This window comes from Notamacropus eugenii, chromosome 6 (assembly GCF_028372415.1).
Source record: "Notamacropus eugenii isolate mMacEug1 chromosome 6, mMacEug1.pri_v2, whole genome shotgun sequence".
NCBI lineage: Eukaryota > Metazoa > Chordata > Mammalia > Diprotodontia > Macropodidae > Notamacropus > Notamacropus eugenii.
Genome location: NC_092877.1, coordinates 63,878,755 through 63,904,428, shown reverse-complemented (window position 1 = coordinate 63,904,428; position 25,674 = coordinate 63,878,755). Strand labels below are relative to the sequence as shown.

Sequence of the window (25,674 nt, the reverse complement as noted above, 5' to 3'; positions counted from 1 at the left end):
ACCCAAAAACGCTGAGGACAAATTGGAAGGTCAGTGAAAAAAAGCTGTGGGACAGTTGTAAGAGAGTGGTTGGGCCCCAGACCCAGGGAGGCAGACAGAGAAAGGGGTGGAGGAATCCATGGTGACCACAGCAGCAGCAGGGGCAGCTGCAGCCACTGTTTCTGGAGTTCTAGACCCACAGATGGTGGAGGGATCAAGCTGCTGACAGTACACCCCCCAACCCTACTGGAATCAGATAACTACCTTGACAAAGAGCTCAAAAGTCAAGTAAGCGCCTGGGGAAATGACCAAAAACTGGAAAAAGGATCAGAATATAGAATCTTACTTTGGTTACAAGGAAGACCAAAGTACACAAACAGAAGAAAACCAAGTCAAAGCTTCTCCATCCAAAGCCTTCAAGAAAAATATGAATTGTTCTTAGGCCATGGAAGAGCTCAAAAAGGATTTTGAAAATCAAGTAAGAGAAGTAGGGGAAAAAATGAAAAGAGAAATGAGTGATGCAAGAAAATCATGAAAAACAAGTCAACAGCTTGCTAAAGGAGAACCAAAAGAATGCTGAAGAAAACACCACTCTAAAAAAATACATTAACCCAAATGACAAAAGAGATCAAAAAAAACAATGAGGAAAAGAATGCCCTGAAAAGCAGAATTGGCCAGATGGAAAAGGAGGTCTAAAAGCTCACTGAAGAAAATAATTCCTTAAAGATTAGAAAGGAGTAGATGGAAGCTAATAACTTTATGAAAAATCAAGAAATTATAAAACATAACGAAAGGAATGAAAAAATACCAAACATTGTGAAATATCTCATTGGAAAAAAACTGATCTGGAAAATAGATCCATGAGAGATGATTTAAAAATTATGGGACTACTTGAAAGTTGTGACCAAAACAAAAGCCTAGACATCATCTTTCAAGAAATTATCAAGGAAAACTACCCTGATATTCTAGAACCATAAGGCAAAATAAATACTGAAAGAAACCACTGAATACAATCTGAAAGAGATCCCGAAAGGAAAATTCCTAAGAATGTTGTAGCCAATTTCCAGAGCTCCTAGGTCAAGGCGAAAATATTGCAAGCAGCCAGAAAGAAGTAATTTGAGTATTATGGAAATACAATCAGGATAACACAAGATTTAGCAGCTTCTACAGTAAGGGATCGATGGGCTTGGAACATGATATTCCAGAGGGCAAAGGAACTAGGATTAAAATCAAGAATCACCTACCCAGCAAAACTGAGTATAATCCTTGAGAGGAAAAAATGGTCATTCAATGAAATAAAGGACTTTCAAGAATTCTTGATGAAAAAACCAGAACTGAATAGAAAATTTGACTTTCAAAAACAAGAATAGAGAGAAGCATAAAAAAGGTAAGCAGAAAAGAAAAATCATAAGCGACTCAATAAAGTTGAACTGCTTACATTCCAGCATGGAAATATAATATTTGTAACTCCTGAGACTTTTTTCAATATTAGAATAGTTGCAGGGATTATATACATATACACAGAGAGCAAGGGTGAGTTGAATAGAAAGGGATGGTGTCTAAAAAATAAGATTAAAGGGAGAAAGAGGAATATATTGGAAGGAGAAAGGGAGAAATAGAATGGAGCAAATTATCTCTCACATAAAAGAGGCAAAAAAGGCTTTTTCAATGGAGAAGAGGAGGGTGGTAAGAGTGAAAAAGTGAATCTTGCTCTCATCACATTTGGCTTAAGGAGGGAATAACATGCACACTCAATTTGGTATGAAAATCTATCTTACACTACAGGAAAGTAGGGGAGAAGGAGATAAACAGAGTGTAAGGGGATGATAAAAGGAAGGGCAAATGGGAGGAGGGAGTAAGTAGAAGTAAACACTTTTGGGGAGGAATAGGGTCTAAAGAGAGAATAGAACCATTGTGGGGTAGGATAAGATGGAGGGAAATATAATTAGTTTTTCACAATATGACTGCTATGGAAGTGTTTTGCATAACTACACATGTATAACCTGTATTGAATTGCGTGCCTTCACAGTGGGGATGGGTGGACATGAAGAAGGGAGAGATGTTGGAACTGAAAGTTTTAAAAACAAATGTTAAAAATTGTTTTTACATGCAATTGGGAAATAAGATAAACAGGTAATGGGATATAGAAATCTATCTTGTCCTAAAAGAAAATAGAGGAGATAGGGTTAAGGGAAGGGAGGGGTGTGACAGAAGGGAGGGTAGATTGGGGGAAGGGGTAATCAGAATGAGTCCTGCCTCAGGTGGGCAGGAAGAGAGATGGAGAGGAGATGTGAAACTCAAAATCTTGTGGAAATAAATATTGAAAACTAAAATAAATAAATTTTAAAAATAGAAAAAAAACAGAATAAAAGAGATTGAATAGAGAATATTATGTGGTCTACCTAAATTTCATAAAAAATATTTTTAAAAGTGTTTCACATAAATTTTGTGGGCAAAATGATGAGATGAAGACATAGTTAGATGAGTTTGGAATTGCTAGAGAGATCAGATCCAAAGAGTATTTATCAGTGGTTTGGTGTTAACTTGAAAGACCTCCAGCGGAGTGTCTCAGGAATCTGTGCTTGGTTTTGTATAGTTTTCACATGCTACAAAGTTTGGATACATTGGATGGCAAAGACAAAATTCAGAAATATTTTGACAGTTTGTAACATTGGGCCAATTCAAATATGATAGCATGAAATAGATATGAATGTAAAATCATACATTTTGATTTTAAAAAATCAACTTCACATATGTGAAATGGGGAAATATAGAAATGTCAGGATTTCTTAGGATGATAAGCTCCAAATGAGACAGCACTGGGATATTGCAGCAGCAGCAACAACAACATAAACAATCACTACCACCATCTAATTCAATCTTACTTTTTATTAGATGATGCATACTACAAAGAATGAGAGAGATCGTACTCCTTAACTCTTCCTATTGTGAGCATCGTTTTCATTTTCCCTTCCTTGTTTTAGGAAGTACTTTTGATGAGTGTTCCAAAGGATGGTGAGAAGCATAGTTAAAGTCCTCCAGATCATGCCACATGAACATGACTTAAAGGAAAGAATATAAAAACATAAAAAAGAGATAGGATGCTTGGCCCACAGAAGAAAATACTTTGGGAGGATGTAATAGTTGCTGTCAAGTTCAAGGACAGTCACATATAGAAAGGGAAATATTTGTTGTACATGTCCACAGAACATAGAATTTGTAAGGATAGATAAAAGTTGCAAAGTGGAAGGTTTTGGCTTGATGTAAAGGGTAAAAAAAAATTTTAATGATTTTTAATGATCCAAAAGTGAACCAGGCTACCTTGTGAAATCATAAGGCTTTAAACAATGATTGAGTGATTCTTTGTGAGTACTGACAGACAGCTAATTCTTTTCAGGGTTGGGGTTGAACTAAGTGACTCCTGAGGACCCTTCTAACTCAGAGATTCATGAAATTCATGCATAGAAGGAGTTCACTGGACAAGAGGTGGAGTGCAGAGGGTATTCCAGAAAGGGAAAACTCAAAAAAAAAGTCAAAAATGAACAAATGCAGAACATTGACGCTGATGTCACTTTGTCTAGAACATGAAATAGGTGGATGGGGAAGAGTATGAGATAGGGCTGGAAAGGTCAATTGGAGTCATATTTTGAATGGCCATAAATAAGGAGGTTGGGTTTATATAGACAGTAATCAGAGAGAGAGAGAGAAAGAGAGAGAGAGAGAGAGAGAGAGAGAGAATTATTTGGGTCAGATAACTCTTTTATAATACTTTACTCTTTGTAAATTATTTTATGCTAAGTAATTCAATTTTCATTTTTGCAAGCAGGTTACCTTCTCTATCTTACAGTGTCTATATACTGAGAGACTGAGACCTAACATTAGGCAGCACTTCCAAAATGGCTCATTCTTTAGTGTGAGGATTCTTTTTAATGTCAAGAAATGATTCCTTCCTTGATATCAATCAGTCAGTCAACAAGTATTGATTAAAGACTTACTATGTGCCAAGTGGGGGCCAGGTAAGTGGTACAATGCATAGACACCTGGTCTTGAAGCCAAGATCTAGGTTCAGATGTGCACTCAGATACAAGCTTGTGACCCTGAACAAGTCACTTGAACCCTATTTACCTCAGTTCCTCATTTGTAAAATGGGGCCACGCTCAGAAAGGAAATAGTGAACCACTCCAGTATCTTTGCCAAGAAAACCCTGTGGGTTCATGTGGAGGCGGATGTGATTGAATAGCAACATGTGTCAGATAATAGAAAAAAGCCTAGAAATACAAAGAAAAGCAAAAACACAGTCCCTACCCCTCAAGAAGCCCACATTTCAGTGAGAAGAAGGAGAGAGAATGGAATAACATTGTGCTAAACACTTTTGACAAATATTGTCTTTGTTCTTCATAACAACCCTCCAAAGGAAGTGCGATTATCATGTCCATTTTATAGTTGAGACAAATAAGGCACTTGTCTGTAAGGGGCGCTGACCGCCACACCATCTGGGACGCCACACTGACAGACATCAGGTGAACTGAGTCCGGAGCAGGGAAGGGTGAACAAGATTGTGCTGGAAGGGATGGCCCCACCCCTGGTTTGTAGTTGTCACTATAGTTCCAGCTTGTGTTCATTTCTATAGTTTTGGGTTTATTTATGTGTGTTACCATGGTTCACTGGGCTAGCTGGCAGAGACTATATAATCAGAGTGCTTGCTTGAATAAATTGGAGTTGCTTCACTGACCCGCTCTCCCGCCTCATTCTTTTACTCGCGAGCTCCACAGGAGGACGAGCAGCCTGCTGGCCAGGCATAAGACTTGCCCCTCTCGGTAAGCTATACCGTAACCGTAGCACTTGTCCAAGATCACAGTGGCAAAGGCTGGACTGAACTCAGTTCTCCATGACTCAAGGCCCAGAAGCAGCTACCTCTGAAGAGGTAACATGCCAACAACCATGTGCCTTCAAGATATATATATATATATATATATATATATATATATATATATATATATATATATATATATATATATATGTAGTATTCATGGGAGGTCATCTTGGAGGAAAGACATTAGAAGGAGGATGGAGAAAGTTGTGGTCAGAACAGGCCCCTCTCTGAAAGTGGGATTCAAGCTGAGTATTGAAGGAGGCCAGTGGAACCAGCAGGTGGAAGGAGAAGAGGAATAATGTGGTAAAATTGTGTTTTTAAATTTCAATGGATTTCTAAAAGCTATTTAGTTCAAATCATGTTATCTTGAGAGGCTGATATTTTGACTTTTATTGAAGCCACAAGTTTCATCCATAGATATAAGAGAATGGGTCAGACTTAGCACTGAACATCACATTAAAGCTCTGAGATAAGTGATGTGCGGGGTCTGCTAGCTTCATTTAAGAGTCATTTATTCAACAGGCTTTTAAGTAATATTCTTGGTACTGGAGGAGATATAAAAATAAGAAAGAAATGAATCCCACCTCCAAGGATCTTGAAATTCAGGGTTGAATATGGACTTATGGATGGGGTTATATAGTTGAAGGGCGGAGAAAAAGAGGGGATGAGAAATTTGAGCAGAGAAGTTTGATCAAGTTAAAGTGTGACAAAAGAATAAAAGTACCACTGTAGCTGAGGGTTTTTGTTTTTGTGCTTTTTGTTTTTTCATACTAGCCTTTCTGAAAACAGGCTGTCTTTGCTCTAGATTTGTGCCCATGAACTTGTTTTAAAAGTATTTTTATAACTCTATTTTAATTGCCATGGTTTCCTTTGCAATCATATGTATTTTTTTCCTTTTCACATATTTAAAAACATTATTCTAAGAAAAAATCCATAGGCTTCATCAGACTACCGTAAGAACTCAAGCAAGAATCTTTGCTCTAGAAATAACCCCTTTGCCTTCCTGTTATCCTCACTCTGCCCCTTTTCTGCAGTCTTTCAGGTTAGAAATATCTAACTTCCTAGCTATTTGGCACCCCTTTCCTTGTTTTACATATATATGTGTATGTATATACATATACATATGCAAATATAGTGTGTATGTGCATGTATATATGTATGTATGTGTATGCATATGTGTGTGTATACATATACACTTGCAGTCATACATGTGCCTGTATGCCTACATATACGTATATGCTTGCATGCATACATACATGTATGTATGTGTATATGGAAGTCAATCCAACACACCAGAGTAGAACCATGCCACTTGGACCTTTTCAGTTTCCTTGAATTGCCATTATGGATGGGGTGAAGATGAACCTACAGTCTCACCTAACCACCCATTCAACAAATTCGTATAAAACCATTATACTATCTTTATTCTTGCCAGAGAATGAAGATGTTCATGCCCACAGTTCTCTGGTGATAATCTTTGGTAGTGTCCCTTCTATAAGTCTTCCTCCATGGTTTAGAATTAAGGGGTAACTCTCAGGCTCATTCTTGGGGGGGTCAGTATTTGACCCTAGTTTTGAATGCATCAGTTGCTGTTTTAGACATAAAAGGGTGCTTCCCTACTATACTTCCCTTTGCCCTGTTGTCCCTGATTCCTTCTCTGTGCTCCCAGTGTCTCCAGTGACCTCCATCCAAACCTGCCAAATGATATGACCTGTTGCTTTCCAAATATACTGGCTCATCTGGATTTTCTCTGAATCTCCTTTTCTCATAGCAACAGAAACCCTGTAAGTACAAAATCCTATGAGATCAAATGATGGAGAAATCACATTCAACTGTGAGGATCTGGGAAAGCTTACTGAAGAAGGTGACATTTGTTTTGGGTCTTAAAAAGATGGGTAAGATATGAAAAGTTGGAAATGTGGAAAGGAATTTAGACACAGAGAATAAAGCATCTGTTTCTGTCTCTAAATTAAAATTCAGTAAAAAAGGGAAGGAAGGAAATGAACAAAAACCCAGTTATATGATCACATATAGATATCCTCCTTGATGGAGCAGTTGGTTCCCTAATCAATTAACTAGTTGAGTTTTGCTGCAAAACACCACCGTTCATAACTTTATTGGTTCAATAGATGTGAAAGTAACCTCACTGTCATGGCAGATATAGCCTCAGTGCTTCTTACTGATTAAAAAAAATAACAATATTCACAAGCACCTCAGCTCTGAATTTGGCCCAAGGTCTTGCATTTGCTTCCAACTTTAGTCAAATTATTATTGCAACTGAAGTGGATTTTTAAGAGCTCTCAATGATACAAATCACCATTGTACACTGCCCTTGATAGCTTTCCCTACTCATTCCCTTTATTACTAATTAATATTTATGAGTGTCTACTAAGGACATGTCACAATATTCGTTGCTATTTTACGAAGTACCTTGCAAAGAAGGCACCGTATGCGTGTGTGTGCATGTATACATTACATCAGAGGTTAATTTGTGGGTTTATTTTATTCATATTTCATTAACTATTGGCTTAGTGGAAGACACCCTCAATGACCTAAGTCCTTAATAATCAGAGGGATAGAATATTAGTATTCATTCATCATTGGGGCAGGTCACCTAGGTGGAATGATTTTCCTTCACCAGAATAACCTACAACAGGTAATGAATGAATAAAAAACCTTCCCAGGAAAGTCACAAAAACCCCAGTGATGCTAACTGCCAGCAAAAGTGGAATGGCATCTCTTAGGCAAACAAATATTATTGGTTCTTTTTCAGAATACAATAAGTGTTCGATAACACATGTGGAATACAAGCCATATCTGCTAAAAATCTCAACTATGTTATTCAGTCCTCTTCACAGCGTCATCAACTCATAGAACGAACTCAAAGATCAGCTGCTCCACCTCTGTTTTCTAATGATTTGAATAGGGAGGAGAGGATGGAGCGGCCTCTAAATCTTGATACTCCTACAACTATGACATTATTATTATTGGAGGTTTTTTGTTTTTTGTTTTTTTGTTTCACCACACTGTCTTTAGGGTATTTTTTTCTTATTCTGTTTTAGTTTTCTCTCTTCTCCTTCATAATCACACCAAAAGTATCATTGCTTTTAGAAAGGTTATATCAATTGATTTCCCTATGGATCAACTGGTCATACTGATGAATACAAAATCAAACCTCCCTTCTGAGATGCCCTGTATGTGTCATTTCCCCTATTCAAATGTAAGTTCCTTTCTTTTACATCTAGCACTCTATAAGGGCAGAGATTATCTCAGCTTCTTACGGTTTTATATTACTATTACTAGTGCTTAGCATAATGCTAAGTATTTGAAAATTTTTTTCATTCATTCACTCATTCATTCATTCATTCAATCATTCATTCATCAGAGCTAGTGTTCTAATAACTCTTTCACTAAGAAATCAAAGAAATAAATGACTTTGGGGATCTTTGATTTCTATCAGGGTAGACATCTCTATTGACAAAGACTGTGACCTCTTCATGCCCGATGAGACAGTCTTCCAGAGTCAATATGGTTCAACCATCCATCTGTCTGTGGTCAACCTGGAGAGGACTTTGTCTTCTAAGCGTGCCTGCTCAGCTTAATAGGCTCTCCCTGAGTTTCTGCTCTGCTATTTTAAAGGGTGGAAGAAGTGAAGACTATCTATAGAATTTTAATCAGAGAACTTCAGGAACAGTTTGCTACCTGAGGACATTCACCAAAAGAAAGTGACCATGACCATCAACAATACCAGAGTAAAGAAGAGTCTGCTCCTGTCCAGGTGTGTGTGTGTGTGAGTGATGTGGTGTGTGTGTGTATGTGTGTGTGTAAAATGAAGGTACTAGGGATGTGTTTATATAGTTGAGGCAAATAAGTAAATAATATAATTTCAATATCAGTTACACTGTGGAAATATTAAGGGGAAAAAAATGGGGGGTGAGACTTTCCAAAGGGCCCTGGGAAATAAAAGGAAAAAGCAGCTGATTTTGGAGCAACTAAAGCCTGAGAAGTAACTTAATAAAGTGGAAGATAGGAGAGCAATATAGCTGCCCTGCCAGTTAATAAGTCACATATTATCAGGACCCATTCCAGGGAGATAACTAGAGAAAAGGAAGCCAGCTAATCATGATAAGAGCTCAGGTGCATTAAGAAGTTGTGGAATTGCAGAGAGCCAAGCAATAATTTCTCAAACTTACTCAGCGAGTTTACTTGATACTTAACGAGGAAGAAAAAAAATATAAAAAAGGTTCTGGCTGTTCAGACACTTTTTTTTTAATCCTACTGATATGAAAGACATTGTATAGGACTTTGATGTAAACCTATGGCATATTATGTATGCTTTGTATAAATTTGCACCACTATTAATGTTATTCAAATAGCCTTGAAGTGCTTCCTACAGATCTATTTCAGAAACTTCTTTTATTCTCTGAGGGACTCTCCTCCTCCCTGGTACTTGAAAGGAAATGGGAACTTAAGAAATATGTGACTTTACAAATGTAAATTTTCGTAGAAATGAAGCCCTGAGGTCTAAAATACTAATTAGTAGGACCCCCAAAGTACACTCTTTTCTGTTGTTTCATTTCCATTTGGCTTAAAGAGGAAGGGGATGTTCTCATTGGAAAAATATTGATTTCTGGCATACACCTTCTCTGACTCTGGTTGAGAATGAACTCTAAGCAATGGTGTCTGCACCTCAAAAATCTGTTCTTGTGTCTCTGTGAATAATGCCATCACTTTCCCTGAGGGAAATTGGGATCTCTCTGCAATTCAGGCAATACTCTTCAGGAGTATTTATGGTTCAAGTGTTGACTGTGCTTGTAGCAAACCAGGTGAAGAACCCTTTGGGACCTGTCTCATTGTTCATCCACACATAAATTGTCTGTCACCATTGTCGTGCTTGACGACTTTCTAGCTTGATGGCACCTGTCAAGCCTGGACCTCTGCTGTCCTGACTTTGAGAATCCACAGCCATCTCTGCCCTGGTGGAGACATCAGAAGAAGATTTTACTACAGGAAGATGATTTCTTTTCCTTAAACCACCTCATGTAGATAGATGTTTGATGAGCATGCCAGTGTAAGTAGTAAGGAACATCCCAAACGTGGCTATGTCAGACTTCTGCCTAGAACATACTTTAACTATCTACTCTACTTCAAGCAAACTTAAAAAAAAGACTGATATTAGCATAGTAGAATGGGAAAGACCCTCGTGTCAGGGGACTGAGGTCCTAGACCTGGAAAGATTCGAAAGAATTACAGCTAGGTGGCACAATGGTCCTGGAGGTAGGAACACTTGAGTTCAAATCTGACCTAAACACCTACTAGCTGCATGACCTGGTGCAAGTCACTTAACCTCTGTTTGCCTCAATTTCCCCAACCACAAAATGGGAAAAATAATAGCACTTACTTCCCAGAGTTGCTTTGAGGAACAAATGAAATTATATTTGTAAAGTGTTCAGCACAATGCCTGGGACCTCATAGGCACTTAATAAATAATTGTTCCTTTCCCCCTTCCCTACAATTACAATAAATCTTATTGTTCTAAAATTAAAAGAGCTCCTGTATCTGCTATAAAGCTATATGACAGAGTCAATAGGAACCTAGACTTAAAATCAAGACTTGAGTTTGAATTCTGACTCAGGAAAGTCTTCAAATAGCTGTGTGGCACTGCCTAAGTCATTAACTTTACTTAACCTCAGTCGTCTCATACTTAAAATGTGAGGGAGTTGGCTTTGATGGTGCCAAAGATACTTTTCAGTGATAGATTTATGATGCCTTGGACCTGGAAGAGACTTTGGGACTTATCTTTCTAGGAGAGAAAAAAGTAAGACCTAGAGAGACAAAATTCCCTGCATGTGATGACACAGCCCCAGGGATGGAGATGAACTGAGGTTCTAAGTGCTCTTCCATCAATTTCTTGTATCCACAGAAATTCAGGCAAATTGCTTATGGAAAAAGGATGGAGACTTCTATTAATTTTTCTTCTGCAGAGATTATTTGAAGTAATCAAATCATTTAACAATTGAGCGCAGTACCTGGCACATAGTAGGTATTTAATAAATGTTTGTTGACTTGACCCACAAAGCTGCTGAGACAGCTCTACAGTTGGTGCAAAAACCAAAGTTCTCTTGAACAACCAGTTCTTGCATGGCATTGTCACGCAATCTTATTTTCAATAGATAATATCTGATAAGGAATTTAGTAGGGATAAATGTAAAATTCTACTCTTGAGGAGAAAAAAAAAAACAAAAACAACTTCCCAAGGACACAGGATGGGTAAATATAAGTAGTAGTCATGAGAAGTATCTGCCAGGAAGGGGAAGTATTTGTGAACTAAAAACTCAAAAAAGAATCATTAAGTAATGGAAAAAGTGTTGGATTTGAAGTCAGAGGACCCAGGTTCAAATCCTGACATTAACTACCTATGTGATTTTGGGTCATTTGTTTAATCTTTTCCCAAGTTTTCTCATCTGTAAAAATAAGAAGATTGTCTTAGGTGACATCTAAGGTTCCTTAGGTCTAAACCTATGATCTTATGAACAGTGACTATGGCAGCTAAAACTTCTAATGTGAATTCAGGATGCATTAATAGAGAGATGGTCTAGAATGATGGAGGTGACAGCCCTGTACTTTCTCCCTTGATCAGACAAAATATTATCATTATTATTATTATTATTATTATTATTATTATTATTATTATTAATTATACTGAATTGTGGATGTCACATTTTAGAAAAGACATTGACAAAATGGAGCTCATCTAGGATGGTAAGGAAATCATGATATTGGACAATTGGTTGTAGGAATTTGGGTGTTTAGCCTGGAGAAGGAAAGACTTTAGGGGGCTGCTGGAGATAGATACCTTTGATTATCTGAAGGGTTGTCCCACAGAAAAGGGATAAAAATGTGTTCTGCTTAGGTCCCAGAGGACACAGCACAATTGGTGTAAGTTATAATACTATGTAAGGAAAAACTTCCTAATAACTAGAGGTGCCCCAAAAGAGGAATGAGCTATCAAGAATGAACAGAGTGGTTTTCTGTTCAGGTATGATTGGACTGGTTGACTGGCTTCTGAGATTCCTTCCAACTCTGAGATCCTGCTACTCTGTCACCCCCCTTGAAGATTTTAAAGTAATCTCTCCTGAAGAAGGGAAAGTCTATCTATCCCTGGGCATTGAGGAAGGGCTGAAAGGAGCATAGCAAATTCAATATATCAATGAGATCCCACACCCCAGTTTCCTTGATTCATTTAAATAATAGTTAATTGGTGAGCAGTTTCAAAAGATGAAATCAAGCCATCTATGACTCACTGAGCAAAAAGATATTGTGGTCAGTCTGATTGAAATTGGTTCCTTTTAGACAAAAGTCTGACTAAAATATCTGCCAGCCCTCTTGCCACACTTGGAGCTTAACCCAGTTTGTCAACAGGTCTGTCCTAATCTCCTTATAACAACTGTGATGAGGGTTCTGGAGTTTTCTTAGTCTATGTTTTCATGACTCCTCATTTTACTACTGAAATTCAACTTAATGAAAATTTATCCCCTCCCGTACAATTTCTCCCCTTATCTTTCTTTTTCTCTTCCCCCAGAGTACAATGGAACTCTCCCAGCAGCGGTTCTCAAGCATTATCAGTTATAATTCAGCTTTCCTAGAATGGGATTGATGTCCTCTCATGGAATTCAGTTGCTAGAAAAGGTTAAGGGACTAGCTCAGCTGGGGAATCACAGAGTGCATAACAGAAAAGAATCATAACATAGGATTAAGAAAGAAAGTAATTAGCCTGGATTAGGAACCTAACATCAGATGTGATATGTAGTACCACATCAGGATGACTGCATCAGGAGTCACAGAAGTTCAGAGTTGGAAGGGAATTTTAGAGATCATCTGGTCCTACCCAGATCTAAATGACACCCTCACCCCAAAATAATAACCAACAAGTGGTCATTCAGTCTTTGCTTGAAGAACTCCACTGAGCTGGTGCCCAATACCCATTAAACTGACTTTTTTACACCTGTAATTGTCAGAATGTTTTTTTCTGTCTAAACTTGTATCTTTGCAGCTTCTACTCATTTCTACCAGTTCTGCCTTCTAAGGTCAAGCAGAGCAAACCTAATACCCTTTCCCCATTAGAACCCTTCAAAATACTTGAGAACAGACACTAACCACACCCCACTTACACACACACACACACACACACACACACACACACACACACACGTGCACACTCATGCACGCACCCATGCACGCAAGCACGTGCGCACATACTTCTTCATTCTAAAGACTCCAAGTTCCTTTAGTCAATGGCACACACTTGAGACATTTCCAGATTTTGGTTATCTTTCTTTGAAAACTCTTCCAATTATAAAAGTTATTCCTACTATGTGAGGCCCAGAACCGAAGGTGCCATTCAGGGTACAATCTTTTCCAAGTCTGAGCACAGTGGGACTATTGTATTCTTATTCTTAGAAGCTGTATTTCTAAATGCTTTCTAAAGTGGCATTAGTTTTATCACACTGTTGACTTCACATTGAGCTTGTAGTATGTTAAAATCCTCAGAAGTTTTTTCGGAAAATATCTTGGCCACACTTTGTCTCATCTTTTATTAAGTTTTGTTTGTTTATTTTAATTGAAAGAACTGGCTCTGGCCTCTGGCTCTAAGTTTCACAAATCCAGTGTTGCTTTTTTCACTTTTCTTCAGTCTTTCAATCATGTCTGACTCTTTATGGCCCCATGGACCATCACATGCCAAGCCCTTCTGTCCTCCATTATCTCCCTAAGTCTGTCCAAGCTTATGTTTTTTGCTTCCATGATACTATTTATCTATCACTTCCTCTGCCATCCCCTTTTCCTTTTGCCTTCAATCTTTCCCAACATCAGTCTTTTTCAATGAGTCCTGTCTTCTCATTATTTGGCCCAAGTATTTAAGCTTCAACTTCATTATTTGGCCTTCCAATGAATGATTTGAATTAAATTCCTTAAGTATTAACTGATTTGATCTCCTTGCTATCCAAAGGACTCTCAAAACTCTTCTCAAGTACTATAATTCAAAAGAATTGATTCTGTGATATTCAGCTTTCTTCACAGTCCAACTCTCACAGTCATAAATTGCTATTGAAAAAACCATAGCTTTGACCATACGGACCTTTGCTGGTGAGGTGATGTCTCTACTTTGTTAGTATACCATCCAAATTTGCCATAGCTTTCCTTCATAAGTTTAGAGCCATAGGACAAATCACTTTCTCTTTCTGGGTCTCATTTATTGTTGTATTCCCCCTGGAACAGATTGTGTTATTTATCACTGCCTGGAACAACTGTTGCAGATATCTTGTCTGATGTTTTCTAGTGCCCAGAAATAGGAGTTTAAGTCACCAGGAGAAGAATGAAGAACTCATAATCCTCTAAAGTACCCAGCTCAGGATTCTTGATTTTGATCAAATCTATTGACCTTCTTGTACTGACCTGTGATTTCCCAAGCAGACCTGGATTTAGCTTGGATCTTTCCCAACACATTTGTTACTTCATGACTTAACAAGCCTCTCCCTTTGAAACTAAAGATATAATTTAATCTCTAATGGGTATCTGAGCTTTAGTTCCATATGGGCACATCCTATGTGTCTGATTATAAGCAGTGACGTCACAATATTCATGTGACTCTGTTGCTCAAACAACTAGACAAGGAAATTTCTGATTCAAAAGGGCTGGCACTCCCTGAATTGGACCACATGGAACCAGAGGAGTGTAGGAATTCAATTTCCAAAATGAACCCAGTTGAGTTAGGTGATCCCCAAGTTCCTTTGAGATCTAACGTTACATTTTTTTTTAAGATCCATGACCTCTCTGGGTTCTCTGTTCTCTCTAGGATCATGAACATAAAATAATCACCAGACATCAAAGATTGGATGACAGCCGGAGATGTACAACAAATTCAGACATCTAGGGAGGACGTATTTCTGAAATGGCAAGGAGGCCAATTGATGGACTTGATAAAAAAGCATCCATCATGTGACCAACACTGTACTAATTGTTGGAAGTACAAAGATCAAAATGAAGCATTCCCTATCCTCAAGGAGCTTATCCTCATGGAAAAGATAAGACATATCAATATAAGTGAGGTTATACAAGGAAAATGAGTTTCCTGAAACCAAGCCCAGTGCTCTATCCACTACACCACCTAGCCATCTACTCTATCCGCTACCAATCATCAAAGGCATCTCTACCAGCTTTTCAGCCTTATAGAATGAGCATCCCTTCCATACTTTTATTTGAGGATTCAAGTTTTAGAGTTAGAATCAGTCTTGGAAATCATCTTATCCAAGTCTCACATTTTATAGGTAAGGAAATTAAGGACAAAATTGATTAGTTGGCTCACAATCATGGAAAGAACATTGGTTGTAGAAGACCTGGCTAGGAGACCTGACTGATTCTTAAACAGTACCCTTAAGGCTGCTTCAGGAAATGTTATTTCTCTATCACTGGAGGTATTGGGTAGCCAATTGGTGCAATGGATAGAGCACAGGGAATGGATTCAGAAAAACTCATCTTTCTGAATTCAGATCTGGCCTCAGACACTTACTAGCTGTGTGACCCTTGGCAAGTCGCCCTTGCTTCAGTTTCTTCATCTATAAAATTGAGGTAATAACAGTCACTGATGACTAGGTCACTCAGTAGATAGAATGCTGTGTCAAGAGTTAGAATGACTCATCTTCCTTATTTCAAACCTGGCCTTAGGCATTTACTAGCTTTATGACCCTGGGCACACCACTTCACCCTGTTTGCCTGTTTCCTTATCCGTAAAATGAGCTGGAGAAGGAAATGGCAAACCACTCCAATACCTTTGCCAAGAAAACCCCAAAAGGGGTCACAAAGAGTTACGCATGATTGAAATGATTCAAGATCAACAACATCTTTGAAGATTAACTAGAAAGAAGTTGAACTACCAGTTGTTGGGGATATGACCATTGGTTTTTATCCAGTAGGGTTGGAAGTGGGGGCAGAAATAATTACTTTTTTAGACAATTTATAAAACTAAGAATCTATGATTCAGTATAAAATAGGAGACAATAATATGTTCTGTCCCAAGGACAGAATCTTTTTTCCCTTAGAAAGTTACCCATGCATAGCTGTTTGACCTTCCACACAACATTAGATACACAGTAGATACTCAGAGTTTCATGGATTTAGTGCCAAAAGAGACCTCAGGGATCCTGAAGCTTGAAGATACCTATTTAAGGTTCTGGGAAGTCAAATGCCTTGTGTAAGATAAGCTCCCGCAGTGGGCAAATCACAGATCAAAGATTCAAACACTGGTCACTTGAAACCAAACCCAGTGCTTTTTCTATAGCACTGTATAGCTTCTGTAAAATGAGGATAAATATTCTCACCCCTGGATTACACAGAAGTCACTGAGTACTTGTAAACTAGGTATTTTCTACTACTCTAAACATAATGGATCCTATAAGGGAAGTCGGAATGAACAGCTACGAGCTACAAGGGCCTGTGGTGACCAAATTTTTTTTTAACCAATCAATCAGTGTTAATTAAACAACTATTGCATGCTAGGCATTGTATTAGGCACCAGGAATATTTTTTTGAAAAGTTTCTGCCCTCAAGGAGCTTATATTCTAATCAGGAGATAATATATCATGTCTAAATGTTTTCAAAATATATATGAAATAAGTACAAGGTAACTTTTTTTAGTGGGGGACAACAGCTGGGGGAATCAAGTATGAAGGCAATGAGAATTCATTAAGCACATACTACGAAGTAAATTCAGGTGATATAAATACAAAGAGAAAGGCATTCCCTGGTCTCAAGGAGCTTATATTCAAAGGGGAGAAAACAACACATAAAAGGGAGCTGAAAAGCAGAGTATGTGGGGAGAAGATAGCTGCACCTGGGCATGATGTGTTCTGAAGATCTGAATAAGAAAAGGCCTCTTTCAAAGGAGACACTTGAAGTGACTTTAGAAGGTAGTCCACTGACTTCAATAATAAGGATACTGAAAGGACTTTACACAAAGCTTTATTTTTGGACAGAATATTAATACTTGACCTGAGCATATAGGAAGGTGAATGTTGCAGTAGATGCTCTGTGTGAGCTGTATGAAACTATGATGGCCAGGGACCTTTGCAGAGTCTCAAACAGAAAACCACTAAGAGGGGAGCCTGGAAGTCCTTTATTAAGCCCTGTGAGGCTAGGTAGGGGCTTGTTAAAGATTTTAAAACCACCGTGGTAGAAAGAACAGGATGGACTCAGGACAATGTAAAGATCTACAAAATGGAAAAATGTTTCTTCACATCCAGGGACCAAGTGTACCAGCAGCAGTAGCTAGTCTCAGGGGGCAGGTTGTCCTCCAATCAGTACTATTAAAAGGATAAGATAAAAAAAGCTACAGTTTTTCGTCATGTTCCCCTGACCCTTACACTCCATCATTCTCCTGCTCAAGGGATTCTAATTCCTTCCATCAAATAAGGAACATTTCATCTTGACTAGTCATAGATGGGGTTCAGAAGTGACAGGAGAGACTGAGGCAAAGAAACATAAAAAAGTAATGGAAAGTGTCAAGGGACATGCCTTTAATCTTATATATTTTTTGAAGATTCAGTATTCCAGGGTTAAGGCACTCATTTGTTTTGAGTTGCTAGACGGTCAGTTTGGTCATGCTGAGAATACACAGGGCAGCAATGTCAGGTTCTTTGATGCCTTCCAAAAAGAAGAAAAGTTTTCTGACCTTATATTAAGAGTAGAGGGACTGCTTCAGAAGTCCGCAGTCAGAAGGGCAGTGCTTATAAAGTAAGTGACCCCCACTACACATACACAAGTAACTACGAGTTACCCATACATTAAAAATACATTAAATATAGATTATTTATGTATTGTGCATTAAATACATTTAATGATACATTAAAGAAAACATACATTTTACTGTTGTTCAGTCATTTCAGTTGTGTCCAACTCTTCATGACCCCATTTGGAGTTTTCTTGGCAAAAATACTGGAGTGGTTTGGCATTTCCTTCTTCAACTCATTTTACAGATGAGGAAATTAAGCCAAAAGCGGTTAAGTGACTGGCCCAGGATCAGACAGCTAGTTAAGTGACATCTGATTTGAACTCAGGTCTTCCTGATTCCAGGCCCAGCAGTCTATCCACTGCACCACCTAGCTGCCACTCTATGGTTACCACTATCAATACGTGTATGCCAAGGTTAGTCCTTAAGTTTCTTAGAGTATAAGTGTCAGAACACTAGACACAAAGATGATAGCTATGGTGAATGGATAAAAGTGACAATAGTTGCCTCTTTATATCTCCAGGAGATTTTCTTCCACATAATGTATAAAGACTAAAAGAGAATCTAAAAACCCACAAGATCTTACCAAAGAAACTTGGACCAAATCTTATGAAAGATGAATCAGCATGCAGAATTATTTCTTTAAAAGGACAAAAAGCTACTGGACAAGAATCTAGTTGGGCCACTTTGAGATAAACATCAACAAAGTTGACAGACAAGAAGCTAACCAAAAGTCTACCTAAGAAATGTTCTATCCAGTCTTTATCAAAATGTATTCATTGGTTTGGATAACAATATTTTAACCTAAAAATGGAGAAAATTAGAAAATATTTTTATCATAGAGCTCATCAAAAGAAACAATGAACTCCAATTTATTGAATGTTGACTCAGAATATCAGTCTAATATTCTAAGTTAAAGGACAAAACAGTTTATTAGCAAGAATGTTGAATTTGGAATAAAAAATGACCTTGGCTTCAAATCCACATCTAAAATCATTCTTGTTATTTAATCATTGTCATTCATGTCTGAGTCTTCCTTTGAGGTTTTCTTGGCAAAGATACTGGAGTGGTTTGCCATATCCTTCACCAGCTCACTTTACAGATGAGAAAACTGAAGCAAACAGGGCTACGTGACTTGCCTGGAGACACACAGCTGGTAAGTATCTGAGGCTGGATTTGAACACAGCAAGATCATATTTACCAACTTCAGGCCCAGTACTCTATCAACCATGCCATCTGGTTTCTCCCTCTAACACTTACTTGTCGCATAGTAGTATGGCCAATGCTTTGACCGAGACTAAGTCTTTAAATATCTAACATTTTCACACCTAGAACTCTTACACTGGAGCCCTAGTATTCTGACTGGCAATTGCTTAACTTTTTCACAGTCTCTATGGCTGGCTCTAGACATGTTTCATTTCCATCCCCAAAACATGACTAGTCACCATGCTTCTGCCGTTGACCTGTCCTCCATCCCTTTTCCATCATCAAATTGATTCTGTATCAGTCCACTCTCTAGAAGCAGTTAGAGGCATAAAGGTCTGGAGTCAGGAAGCACTGAGGGCAAATCTAGCCTCAGATACCTACTAGCAGTGTGACCCTGGGCAAGTCACTTAACTTCTGCCTCATTTTCTCCAGTTGTAATAATAATATCTACCTCTCATGGTTGTTGCACAGAACAGATACAATTGTTAAAAGTGCCCAGTGCCTGGAATATGGCAGGTGCTTAATAAATGCCTGTTCTCTCCTCCCCTCCCACTCCCTTTCCAACATGTTCATTCACCAACAATGTTTATTCCCACCCCCTTATAGGTATTTTCTCTCTTTAATAGAATGTAAGCTTCTTAAGAACAAGGATTATTTTTTGTGTGTGTCTGCATTTGTATCTCTAGAGCTTAGCATACCGTGTAAAAAGAGCTTTTCTTCATTCATCCTTTAAACTCTCTGACTCTAAATTTCATCATCTCTAAAACAGGAATAATCATACTTGCGTGAATGACCTCACAGCATTGTTGTGATGAATGATTGAGTTAAAGGATAAAAGTACTTTGTAAACCTTAAAGGCCTGTGTATTTAAATATATGTACACATTATATATGGGTGTGTGTATACATACACAGATATACGCACATATGTTTAAAGCAACACTGACGCACAAAGCAGCAGTGAGATGGTACAAGGGATGGAGTACCAGGCCTTGAGTCAGGAAGACCCATGTTCAAATCTAGCCTCAAACATTTCACCTGCTGTGTGAGCCTAGGCAAGTCACTAACCTCTCTTTGCCTCAATTTCCTGATCTGTAAAATAAGAAAAATGATAGTACCTATTTCCCAGGGTTGTTATTAATATCAAATGAGATGACTATGATTGTGAAGCACTTAGCACGGTGCCTGCCATGTAATACAAACTACATAGATGTCAGTTATCATTATTATTAATTATATGTGCAGGTTATTTTAAAAGTCTTAGTGAAATTTTAAACTATTAAAGCTTAATTACACAAGGACGTATATACATATCTACCTGCATGTCCAAATATATATATGTGTGTGTGTGTGTATGTATGTGTGTGTGAGTGGTGTACATTTGTATGTGTACATATTTGTGTGCACACATGCAAAACATAGATACATATAGCTGTATATATGTATGTGTATATCTCTCTGTAACAAATCATGCAGCAGTGTGATTATCTGATCCCCATTCCTCTTATATTAGCACTGAGAAGTTCTTTCATTACTCAGAGAAAACATTAAAATCCCAGAAAACAGTTTTATGTTCATCAAGACAAGTATGAACTTGTTCACCCTAGGAGTGTTTCATTATCGTGGTCATGGCACACACAGGATGTGATTAAAGTTTGGAAATATTGATCTGAGCTTAACTTCACTTAAGTAAGGATTGGGTGTAGACTCTGACGTGTGAGCTAAGAAAAATCCTTGACAAGTGTGCTGAGATGACAGATTAGTGATGAAAGGGACTTGGGGAGTTACTTTTGTTTAAAAAAAAAAACAACACTGAAGCAATGAGCTTAACTAAAAAAATTAAATAAAAATTAAAAAAAAAAAACAATTCCCATAATGAATTACTCTTTCTCATGGGAGCAGCCATAAAGATAAGAAATATAACCCAACAGCAGTTAGAAAATGGAATGAACATGTTCTGCTTTGCATATTGATTTTAGAGAATGTATCAGGAATCACAAATAGGAAGGAACTGTGAACTGTGAGGCTGAACTCCAATAGGAAGGGGGGGCTCCGAGGACTGGTGAAGTGATGTGACTTCCCCAGGGTCATGAATCTAGCTAGTGATAGCTCCCTGGTCTTCTGACCCTCTTAGAGCAAGGTTCTTTCCAAGGAGCATTCATTGTCAGTGCAGGGAGAGAATGATGTCCATCAAACCTGGGTTTAATATTTGTCTCTCAGAGAAGCATAAACAAAGCTAAGACAGAAATGAAAATCCAATGTGAGAGTGATTACCACTGATTTCGGCAGTCTTCCTCACTATGTACGAAGATATGAAGAGCTGGTCATTGGTAAAATGGGGTCATGTTGGTGTTTGGTTTTGATGACAAACCTACTTCCCCTTTACCCTCCCAGACTCCTGGGCATATTCTTTTGGTCTCCACTACTTCTTGTTAAAATTTGATTTTCAGATATCATCCTTTTCCATATATACTGCTTGTTTGTATGTATGCATGTATGTATATGCTCATATGTGTATATATATCCACAGGTACATATATGTATATATTACATACAAATGTGTATATCATGTTTTTCAATTCAACTGATGTTCTTAATGTCATTTCATTCCTCAAAGCTACATTTTTCTCATCAACAAAAGGGTGGTCTTTACAATCCCTTCCATGTCTAACATCTTATATTTTAAGGTCCTTTCCAGCTTTAACATTCTATTTTCTAAATCAGTTTTACCACTAATATTTGATATTATATGTACGAAAGCCATTTCCAGCCCAAGACTCCATGATAACACCATGCCAAATACTACACAGTAAGCTTCTTGCCTCCATTCTAACACTGTCTCTTTAAGATTCTTTCTGTCCCACTTACAAACCCTTTCCAGATGGTACTTGCCTGTTTGAGTGGGATTGTTTCCCCTAGGGGCCTGAATATCCCACTGACTATACCATCGGGTGCGCTACTGGGGAGCTGGGCCTCCTGGTGCACTCCATAGGAATGGGACAGCAGGATTGCTCAGCAGTCCCCAAACAAGCTGTGTGCTAATTATACTAGGCAGGCCACCCTGAGAGTCAGAGTGGGGCACCCTGGCTGCTGGGCTTCAGCACTGCAGAATGACAAATGCCTGGATTCCTGTTGCCTGCAAAGTAGTTTTCGATTCTATAGAATGATGGAAACATGTATGCTCTGTGGGTTGGTGACCAATGGTGGGTTTGGATTAGTGATCACAGGGATTATCATGTGCATTTAAAAATCAGGAACCTACTCTAAGTGTGCTTCAGCTAAAACAAGTAGACAGATGATACAACATACCCTCCAAGTGGTCATTCGGTCTTTTCTTGCAGACCTCCAATTCAGTGATCCCTTTATCTCAAGAAATAGCACATTCCTCTTTTAATTAGCCCTCTTAGGAAGATTTTGCTGACATCAGGATCAAGTTTTCTACATTGAAACTTTCAACCATTTCTATCCTCTAGGACAAGCAGAATATATCTCTTTTCTACCTTCAACTTTTCTAATATTTAACAGAAGCTTTCATGTCTCCTCTGACTTTTCTTATCTATCTAACAATGCTGACTGGTGTTGGTGGTTGTAGGAGGATAGGGTGCTCACAATCTTCTTCTCCACTAAGGGGGTTCTCCACTCTAGAACCAGAAACACATAGACTAGGTGCAATCCTAGGGAATTCTGACCTCAAAAGACAAGGATAGAGCCTTGTATCCTTGGACTTTTGATATCCATCCCCACCTTGGAGCCCCAGGGAAAATTATGAAAGACTTTAAGTTCATGTCTAGAGTGTCCCCAGAAGCTTGGAGAAAAAAATTATACAATATGCAAAATAAATCAAATATAGAATGGCTATTGATTTCCTTCACACAAGTGACATATTAAGCTAAAAAGGCTAACAATCATATGTGAAAATAGAACTTAAATAGACTACAGTAATTTGTAATCTCTGTTGTTATTTTACAGTATTCCAAGACTTCAAGCCACCAAAATAGAGGGCATCCCACAAATCTTAGTGTAGTTTTAAATTTTAATAACTAAAACTGCACAAATTCCTTTGGGATATTCTTGTGTAAGGCATTTTGTGGGATTGCTCAAGTGGCACTTTCCAGTTCACTTCAGCTTTCACCAAACAATTCCCCTCAGAAATAAGTTTTCTGAAAAGTCAAGCTGTATTCTTCTTCTTGCCAGGGGTTTTCTTCTTCAAGAAAGCCTAGGAAAATTGTGGAAGCCCCTACCAGAAATCAGGCAGATCTTAGTAAGGGACCTGGTATCTCAGGTCCTCTTGAAGTCGCCAGTTGCTTCCAAGGCTGAAAACACCCATCACAGTGACTCTGTTCAGTCCTTAATCCTCAGGAAATGAAATACATTAGAAGAGACAACCTCCAAGTCAGGCTCAGACCAATGCAGGTGTTTACTGTAGCTGCCATGTGTTCACAGCCTCCATTCTGCTGGGGCACTGATCCCAGCTTCATCTCCTCCCCCTGCCCGCAACAGATGAAAGTCCTAAGTGCAAACAAAGCCAATGCAACCAAGATAGAAGACAATCAGAAAGCTAGGAAACATGTTCTACATCCACTGTCTCTGATAAAGGCCTCATTTCTAAAATTTGTAGAGAAATAAATCAAGTTTATAAGAACACAAGTAATTCTCCAATTGATAAACAGTCCAAGGATATGAACAGGCATTCTCAGATGAAAAAACTAAAAGCTATAATCACATGAAAAATGCTCTTAATCACTATTGATTAGAGAAACGCAAATTGAAACAACTCTGAGGTACCATCTCACCTCTATCAGATTGACTAATATGACAAAAAAAAAGGAAAATGATAAATATTGCAGAAGATGTGAGCATAATGCATTGTTCATGGCATTGTGAACTGGCCCAACCATTTTGGAGAATAATTTAGAGCTGTGCCCAAAGGGCTATAAGACTCTGTGTACCCAGCAGTTACCACTAGTAGGTCTGTATCCCAAAAAGATAATCAAAAAAGGGAAAAGAATCCACATGTACAGAAATGTTTAGAGAAGCTCTTTTGGTGGTGGTAAAAAATTGGATATTGAGGGGATGCCTATCAATTGGGGAATGACTGAACAAGTTGTGGTATATGAACGCGATGGAATACTAATGTGTTACAAGAACTGATGATAAGCTGAATTGCAGAAAAAATTGGGAAGGTTTACAATAATTGATGCTAAGTGAAGTGCGCAGAACCAGGAGACTATTGTACACAGTAACAGCCATACAATTTCAAAACACTCATGATGGATAATGTTGTTCATATACAGAGAAAGAACTATGGAGTCTCAAGGCAGATCAAAGCATACTATTTTATCATTTGTTTTTTTTTTGTCTTGTGACTTTTCCTTTTTGTTCTGATTCTTCTTTCACAACAAGACTAGTGTGGAAATAGGTTTAATATGATTATATATGCATAGTCTATATCAGATTGTTTGCCATCTTGGAAAGGGGAAAGGAGAGGGAGGGAGAAAAATGACTTGAAACTCAAAATCCTACTTGTAATTGTAATTGCATGGAATTGAAAAAAAATAAAGTGCTATTAACTCCTAAAGGCCCTGTCATGTTCAGTCAATGGAAAGACAGAAAGACACTTTAGGAGGAACCATTCCTTTTTAAAGGTCTCCAAATGATAAATTTTCCTTGATCAGTGGCCAAAAAGGAGGTTATTTTATCATTTCAAAACAATGAGTCCTTTAATTGCCGATTTTTGCCTCTCCAGAAATTGCCAGCAAAGGTCTGGTCCAAGTTCCCTGAGACACAACCTCAGTTTCATGTGTATCTCTAATCTTTGGAATTGATTTTTATAAAGCATGGTTTTGAAGCCCTTTGTTAATTCAGTCTGTCCTCCTTCAGATTCAGGGTAGGACTTTCCACCAACACAAATTAGAAACCTCTACAACTTAATACATGTTTTAAAAAATCATCAATCTGTGGCCAACCTGCGGATAAGCTCTTCTGAACATAGCTACACCTGTCTTTATAGAAAAGGTCTGCAGGGTCTCCTTGGATTCATAAACAAAGCCTCTTCAGCTTTGGCAGGGGTTGCCAAAACTCATGCTCAGTTGATGTGATCTTTGAAAGCTCAGGGTTATCCATATGCCCTGATGCTCTATGAAAAGATATCAGAGGAATGGAGGAGATAGAGAAGTGTATAGTGAATTTTGTTCTTTCTCTGGCAAAGACTGTTTGCCAATTCCAAATGTCACATCAGTTTTATGGCTCAAAGAGAATAACTGAGACAGTTTTACTATATTAATTTGGGGATTAGATTAATTTCATAGGTCCTGGAACACTTTCTAAAATTGAGCTTCAAATACAAGCCTAGCTTTAGAAGCCAGAAACTACCTCATCCTCTCAGTATAAGTTTTGGTGGCAGTGTAGTTTTGCCTCTGGACTTGTATGAATATAAAGCTTTGTTTCCAATATTAATACAGATGTTTATGTAGATCCATCTATTTATCTAGGCACATAAGTTGCACAGTATAGTGCCAAGCCTGGAGTCAGAAAGATTCATGCTACTGATTTCAAATCTGGCGTCAGTCACTTACTAGCTGTGTGATCTTGGGCAAGTCACTTAACCCTGTTTACCTAAGTTTTCTTATCTGTAAAATGAGCTGGAGAAGAAAATGGCAGACTACTCCAGTAGAGCCAAGAAAGTCCCAAAATGAGGCCTCAAAGAGTGAGACACAACTGAAAAATGACTGAACAATATGGTGGACAGACAGATAGATAAGAGATAGATAAATGACATACATAGATAGACAGATATAGAGGTAGGTAGACAGACAGACAGACAGGCAGACAGACAG

At 38.2% G+C, this 25,674-nt stretch overlaps 1 long non-coding RNA gene across 1 annotated transcript; it reads left to right on the top strand.

The window, feature by feature from the left end:
- The first annotated feature begins 4,713 nt into the window (after nucleotides 1–4,713).
- On the top strand, nucleotides 4,714–17,770 carry LOC140511219 (uncharacterized). Its single transcript, XR_011969470.1, has 4 exons — nucleotides 4,714–4,796; nucleotides 6,624–6,747; nucleotides 8,492–8,630; nucleotides 14,706–17,770. It is a non-coding gene; the product is annotated as an uncharacterized lncRNA (long non-coding RNA).
- Nucleotides 17,771–25,674: the final 7,904 nt, after the last annotated feature.